This window comes from Hylaeus anthracinus, unplaced genomic scaffold, assembly GCF_026225885.1.
Source record: "Hylaeus anthracinus isolate JK02 unplaced genomic scaffold, UHH_iyHylAnth1.0_haploid 4, whole genome shotgun sequence".
In the NCBI taxonomy this organism is placed as follows: Eukaryota; Metazoa; Arthropoda; class Insecta; order Hymenoptera; family Colletidae; genus Hylaeus; species Hylaeus anthracinus.
The window spans coordinates 5,470,512-5,478,531 of NW_026535289.1; the positions used below are offsets into that span (position 1 = coordinate 5,470,512).

General features: G+C 37.0%; 2 protein-coding genes across 2 annotated transcripts in view; one reads left to right on the forward strand and one right to left on the reverse strand.

Annotated features, from left to right (window-relative positions):
* Positions 1-8,020, forward strand: part of LOC128894551 (breast cancer anti-estrogen resistance protein 1) — a 157,111-nt gene that overhangs the window by 129,028 nt on the left and 20,063 nt on the right. The window lies entirely within an intron of this gene.
* Positions 1-8,020, reverse strand: part of LOC128894569 (protein TSSC4) — an 81,434-nt gene that overhangs the window by 49,176 nt on the left and 24,238 nt on the right. The window contains exon 2 of the mRNA XM_054156404.1: positions 1,599-1,739. The gene's annotated coding sequence lies outside the window, so the exon portion shown is untranslated. The remainder of the gene's footprint in view (positions 1-1,598; positions 1,740-8,020) is intronic.

Sequence of the window (8,020 nt, forward strand, 5' to 3'; positions counted from 1 at the left end):
TCGCAATAATCCACTTCCAACCTATCGGTTTAAGAGATTCTGTAAAACGGATCGCCAAAGTATTATCTCCTTGAAAGAGAAAACGTTGGGACAAGGAGAAGTTTATCGTATCGATTCCTCCTTAAATCGTCGAGGAAATCGGACTTCTCGTCGTTGCTAAACGGATTCCAAAAAGAATCTTTACAATTTTCTTTCTCGATAACAAAAGAATTTTTAAATCTTGTTGTTATCAATCAGAAAAACTTGTCGATTTAAGTAACTTGAGAATTTTTTAAATTAATAGTTTTATTAATTTTCGTGCATTTAAGTTACCTGAGAATGTTTAAATTAGTCGTTTTATTAAATTTAAAAACGGAACAGAAAGTAAGTAATAAGATAGAAAAAAGAAACTTAAAGTACTTTCTTCGTATTTATTTTAGTACTTATGCGACTGCAGCGAATGCATATTACAATGCAATTTGTAAACACATAATTCGCTCCCTTAACGAGTGGATAAATTATGTGCAGCCAGCAGTATTGTTCTACATTCGTGGCTTTCCTCTATTTCATCTCTTGGTTTTACTTGCTCCCCACTTCAGCTTCTCATTTTGTCGCGTGAATTTAATTCCTCGAGGACCGACTAAGAAATTAGGGAGTACAATTTGCTTGTTTAAGACTTCACGAAGTTCAGTTGCCAGATGAAATTTAGCTTCTTCGCGAGGAAACTCCCTGCATCTTAACTAAGTGGTTTACGGAGACAATTGTAAGAGTCACGTTTTCTTGGTTCGTTTTCATTCATTTCTTTCGACGGGATAAACGTCTTTTGGTATAGACGGAAAACATTGCGACAGAGGACAAAGAAAACAATTGCTAAAAGCTTCCCTCATCCGTGAATTAAACTACATCTGTAGCTTCATTATGGCATTGCCGTTAAATATGAAGTTGTTTATTATTTTTGATAAAAGTTCGTCAAACAAATATTCTTTTTCAGGTAACCGAAAAATTTAGTATATCAAAACTTTTCTTCCAATGACGATTTATGTAGTGTTCGAACCCTGTTCGAATACCTCCTACATTTATATTTAAAACGTTTAAAATGATATTACAAAAATATTTGATGTAGAAAAAGTAGCTTCGTATTTACTGTGGTGGTACATTAGGAAATAATTCAGATCAAAATTCGAAATTTTTAGGGCTTGTTTCTATTATTGTAAGTAACAACTCTGGCAAATTTCAAATCATTTCATCAATTTTTACCGGAGTTATAAAGAGAGAAGTAACTGATCGAAAGAATTGCATGTATTTTCCATTTAAAACTTTCGAAGGAGCACATGTTAATGTTTATCAAATTTGGAAAGAATTTTTTTGTATTACACTAAGAAGCTCCATAGTATACATAATACAAATAAATGTACCACATCTCAATTATGTCAAGTACTTTGACTAAAAAAAAAGCATGAAGATTGTCTCACGACTAGTCAAGAAAAAAAACTATCCCTTCAAGAACAACCTACATAAAAAGATATCTAAAAAAACCTAATTCCTGAGATTAATTTCCATTTCTCCCTGACATGGGAGTTACTACATGCAATAAGAGGCAAATGCGAAGTCCAATTTACCTCCGAAACGATCTTCCCGTTCCTGGTTCACGTTACATCCCCTAACATCGATCTTCCGCGTACAAGTCCCGGTTCCTCGATCCCGTCACCCAATTCCGTCCGTAAATTAGCCCCCGTTGTTCCTGCACCCCTGAATGCAGCCTAGAATCAAAGATAATCTCGTTACGTCCGCTTAAATTTTGTTCGCGCGCATCCCCGTCGAAGAAGAAATCCCATCCCAGCGTTTCGTGGTCCCCCCTCATGTAAACCGATCATAATCAGATTGGTCGAGGCCCTGAGTCACAGAATCGAGTCGAGAGACATGATCGAATTTGCAATCGAGTCTGAACCACGCACGCTTCTGTCGCGTGCACGGTGTCTTATTAATCATTTGACACCCTCTGCTCGTCGTCGCTGCTCCTGTTACGCGTTTCACCCAGTAGGTTTTGCCATAGTTGTACACAGGTTTTTGTGTACTTTTGGGTGCTTTTTCGAGTTTGTTAAGTCGATAGAGATGGAGGATAAGCTACTGAATGCATCTTTGAAAAAGTTTTGAAACATATGTAGGGTGTTTTTGAAAATGATGTAGTTATGTTTGGAATGAAATTCTCGTGTTCGATATCTAAATAAAACGAACACCTAATCGACAAAATGTATGTAGAATACTATCATGTTATACATCCAACAAAGTACTATTTCTAATTTTCTTACACTTGAGATACACACAACTTTACACGATCAAGAAGTGAAGAGGTTCGATGCAGATGTATCTAAAATTGCAGAAAAATAAGAAAGTGTAGTAGTAAGCGCCATAAGTATCAACCACTACAACTTGTTCCTATATTAACTCTATCCTGAATACATACTACACATCCAACAAAGTACTATTTCTAATCTTCTTAAACTTGAGATACACAAAGCTTTACACGATCAAGAAGTGAAGAAGTTCAATTCAGATTTATCTAAAATTGCACAAAAATAAGAAGCTAAGTACCATCAACTACTGCACCCCTCAGGGGCTATAACTATGTTTGATTGTAGCTACAGTAGAAGTTTAACGATCTCGAGGTACCTGAGCTATACGAGTGTCAGCAAGTCCCTAAAGTAATATTAAGATGAATGAAAATAATTATATGAGGCCTTGAGAACCAGAGTGGCCTAAGTAACATTTTTTTTTTTTTTTAAATTGAGTTATGCCCAAAAACGCATAGAATGTTTCATAAAACCAAAGAGACGTAATTTCTTCAATCATCAACAGATGACAACATAGAAATGTAACAAATTTTTAGCAAATAAGTCCAATTTCTTTTTATATCTCAGTACCATAATTTTGTAGATAGGCTTCTCTAGTTCTCATGGCCTCATATGTAGAGACTGACGTACGAATGCAGTGTAAAAATTGAAATTCAAATCAGTTGCACACTTTAATAAACCAAGCCGAGCCATGTCAACCACTACAACTAGTTCCTGTACCAACTCTACCCTAAATACGTACATCGTACGCACAGACTGACAATTTTATCTTGAATCAGAACGAGCCTACGCGTCACGTGTAATCCCTCCACCTTTTGAGGATTACGCGAGCGTGTGTCGATGCAGGAATATAGAAAGGTCATAAACTCCAGTTGGGGTAGGACCGTGTCTCCTGGGTGTCGCTCATCATTTATCGGGGTGGATCAACGACATCGTCGGATTAGTAACTCCCCGGTGAGGTATACAAGAGTCGGCACGAGAAAGGCACGACGAGGCTTTTCAGGCTCCATTGTGCGCGGCTGTTCCCCGTGCAAACGCAGAATGGGGGGCTTTGAGTGCCACTTTATCTATTTGTATGTTCAATTTCGTTCTTTGATGCGCCGATACGTGTTACTCTCTGCCAGAGGACGACTATCATCCTTTGGAGAAGGTGAAGCACTTGTCCAGGGCAGAGGGTCCTGTATTTAGAAGAACCTCTGCATTCATTTAATGTTATGCGGTTGTCATCTTCAAGTTTGTCTTTGAACTTGGGGTTCGCAAGAGAAGGTTTGCATCAAATGTTTCACTTAATGTTCATAGAATACAATAATTAAGATGGATGTTTTTCGTGCACTGGTCCTAGCGAGAAGTGTGTTGACAAATTCTTAAATAATTGAATAATTATCAAATATTTATCACTCTGGAGAGAAGGTGATGCGCTCGTTTGGAGACACTCGAATGGGGCCCCTTATTTAGAAGAACCTCACAATTTATTTAATGCAGTTGTCCTGTTCAAGTTTATCTTCAAACTTAAAGATTGCAAGCAAAGTTTTGCATCAAACGTTTCGCTCAATATTGATGGAATACAATAACCAGGATGGATGTTTTTCGTCCACAGAATTTAGCAAGGAGTATTAAAATATTCTTGGATAATTATCATCCCCTGGAGAACATAACGCAGTCCTAATCAAGTGGGGCCCCATATTTAAAAGTTCCTCAGGATTTATTTAATGCTCTGCAGTTGTCCTCTTCAAGTTTATCTTCGAAATTAAAGATTGCAAGCAAAGTCTTGCATCAAATGTTTCACTCAATATTGATGGAATACAATAACCAGGATGGATGTTTTTCGTCCACAGAATTTACCAAGGGGTATTCAAAAATCCTTATGCTAATCAAGTGGAGCTCCATATTTAGAAGTTCGTCAGGATTTATTTAATGCTCTGCATTAAAGTTATCATCTCCAAGTTTATCTTTGAACTTGACGTTTGCAAGCATCAAATGTTTCTCTTAATATTGGAAGAATAACTAAGATGAATGGTTTTCGTGCACTGGATCTACCAACGAATATTAACGAATTCTAGGATAATAGCCATTCATCGAAGAATGTGTTATTTTATCCTAACACTCGTTACGTTTATATAACTCATCTCAACCCAAAATGAAGAGTATCCTTTAGGTCTCCTTAAAACCTATTTAATCCTTAATGTTTCCTGTAAATGTCTGTACAAATCAACGAAAAAAAAAAAATGTAATTATGTAGTGAAATTTTCCCCACAATTTGTTGCACAACTCGTTAGACGACAGTGCGGCGCCAGTATGCCACTAACATTGCAGCTCGACGCGCGATAAATCGTTACGTGGATGGTCATTATTTCTTGCATTGTGTAGAAAACCTCCCGTACCTCGGTATACTTTGATCTATTATGTCGTTAATCGAATTGACGCGTGTCCCCTCGCGCCTCGTTCCCGCAGAAATGTCGTCTCATCCTCCATAATTAACGCAACCAGCTTTGAATATTTTCATCGGTTGGCTTTACGTGTTTGCTCTATCGCAGATTGTAAGTCGGCGCGGGTGTCGCGGGTACCGGTCGTCGCTTGTTAATTAACTGGCTAGCCAATTAACGCGTTTTTTGCTTGGCGCCAAACTCGATCGTCGATGGGAAACTCGTTGAGCTTGCGCCACTATTTTATGAGGACTACATTTTATCGCGGCTCTGTAACGATCGAAAATCGAACCAAGGATAAGTGTCAAGCAAGGATAGTGTTTCGAGACCCCTCTGAAATGATCGCGAATTAAATGCATTAATCAAGGATTGTGTTAGAAAAAAGAGATCCGTTTGGTTGCAGTGGCGCCATTGATGACTTGGTGAAACTTTTGCTTATGTAATATGTTTTGATGGAAAGCAAAGTCTTTTTTCTCACGTGTAACATTATTTTCTATGTGGACTAGTTTTCGAGAAATTCTGGTGAATGTAGAATTCTGTCTAACAGACGCGAAAATTCTGTATAGAAGAGATTATTTTTACCAATTCTTGAAAGTGCATGAAGACTTCTAAGGGATGTGGCTCGTAAACGAGTCGACGTCTCTTAGACAATACTCACAGTGCCCCAGGGTAGTTTTCACCCTCGGAATGTGAAGTCAACAGAAACGATATGAAAAATTAGTTTAATCTTATTCAATGCTCCGTTTATTTCAACTTTGTTTTGTTCAACCTTTCTTCGTTATACCCTATGTAAGTCACAAGAACGAAAGGAAGTTTTCGAATGAGAAAGAAAAGGCAAAATTTGGTTTCGTATATCGTTTATGTTATGAACTAATTAAACCGTATGAGGTAAGCGCTTGAAGAGCTCGGCGCGACTGGGGCCTCGTCTCGTTCAACGCGGCAAATACCTCGGACTTATCCCCTCTCTCATATACCCTCTCCTTTTTGGCAAAATTTCTAAAAACGCGAACTTTCATGTTTGCGTGGGGTAGCCTGACCCGTGCTCGTTTACCTGCATAACCGGGCGCATTTTGCGACCCTATCGAGGTTTATGGCTTACAAGGCCGCCGAAAACCTACGTTTCCGACGCACTTGCGCAAGCTGAAAGTTCTTCTCTCAAATAAAATGTATACCTACGCTCTCACTCTCCATGCGCTACCTTTTTAACATCATTACTTAAAATATCCCGGATACATACATCTCCATGTTAACAAAAATACACTTCCGCAATAGAAAAATATGTTCGATGCCTTATTTGCCTCCATTTTCGAAATAACTTTATTTCCACTGTCCACCCGCCGCAATAACCATATACCAAATTATTAATAAACATAACATATAACACTGATAAGTGAACAAAGCATAACAACCGAAAATGTTGGATCTGTGTGCAACACCCTACTTTATTTTTCGTTTTTTAAAATTTGCTTTGGTTCTTTGCAACAATTCGAAACATTGAATTCCTGCAACGAATTCGATCCACAACTGTAGGACTCATTTGCAAAGGTCTTTGGCGACTCGCTAAGGAATTCGATCCAAAATTCTGAGACTCATTTGCGATGCACTTTGGCACGCCGCTAACGAAGTCATCCATTACGATTAAAGGATGCCCATAATCAAAGGTGAAGTTGTATGATCTAGCGACTGTCTATCACGCATGGCTATCGGATCATTAGGGTTCTCCCGCCTTCAGATTATTACACCTCGCAGACCAGAGTCGCTCGATGTTCACTGGGTCGCGTGATTGGCCAAACAGCCAAATATAATGTGTTAATCAAACCAAAATCTGGGGAGTAAATGCTTTTGGCAAGTGCGCAACATTTCGATACGTTAATTAGTCTATCAGAGCGATGATTTTAGTCCTCTTTGATTTTAATCCTCCTCTCAGTACTCAGTTATCTAAAAAATATATTTAATAACGGAGAAGCTATTCATTGAATTATCAATTTTAATCGTGAATAAACTGCGGATGTTTATGCAAATTCGTATTTAAAATTGAAATTTAGACGATAGTATGTTTTATCTGCTAAACGGTATAACGTGTTTATTATTGTTGATATTTTATATATTTTTGTATTTGTGTACATTCTCATGGATATACTCGTATTTTCATTTGCCATAAATGTATAAACGTTCGCAGTCTAATCGTGAATTTCATATTAAAAATTAATAGAGATGAGAAATCAGATTGTTTTTATAAATATATGAAATTCAGACTTGAACGAAGCACAACGTAATTATTTTGTAATCATTCTTATAACGCATCATAGATAGAAAAATATTATCTATTGAATTTTTCTATTGATAAATAAAACTAATTCTGTTTTATGATATTCTCTTTCGCTAAAACGAAATGTATACTATATACAATTCAAATGCCACTGTTGAGTTTCCTCAGCGAAACAAAATGCCACTGTTCTAATTTTCAAAAAGTCTTTTAAGCAGCAATTTCGAAGAAACGATAATCTAATACTCGACAGGTTAATTACTCTCACCTCTTTGATATTATTTTAATACTCGTTTAATCTCCTAACCGTTTCGAAAGTAATTGTAAGATATCAGAACGATGAACGGCGATTATTCGAACCGGTTAAATTGAATTAAATTTTATCGATGCCATAGCGACGGTGTTAATGGAATGTTGAACCGTGATGGGATTCAATATTAAACTCCCATCCCGAGAAAATACAATTAAAGTTGCATTGGCGAACTCGTAATATTTCCGAGATTATTTAATACCAGCAACATTTCCGCTACGCGAAATTGTTGTCGAGAGCCATTCGCTATTCCACGTGTGCTCGCCTCCTTTTCAAGTTTCAAGAGTATTTTGCCTAAATGAAAGAACACACGGCTGCCGTTTGCGCTCCCAACCGCGCACTAGAAATTCCTCGTTATTGCATACACGTTTCTTTCATTGCTCTCGCTGCGCCAATGTTTCCACTCAGCGAAATTATAATCGTAAATAGTTTACGTAATCGACGCTTGAAATGTTCGAGGACTGAGTACTTGTTTGTAAATATATAGATATGAATGATTCATAAATGTATAATTATGATCAATCTATTAATTGCGTATATAAATGATCATGTAATTCGTGAGTATATTTAAATTGAGATTAATTCATGAATATATCAAAATAAATATTAGTTTGCGAATATATGAATATGATTGCTTTATGAATATATAAATATGCCCAATTCAGAAACATACAAGTATAATTGATTCATG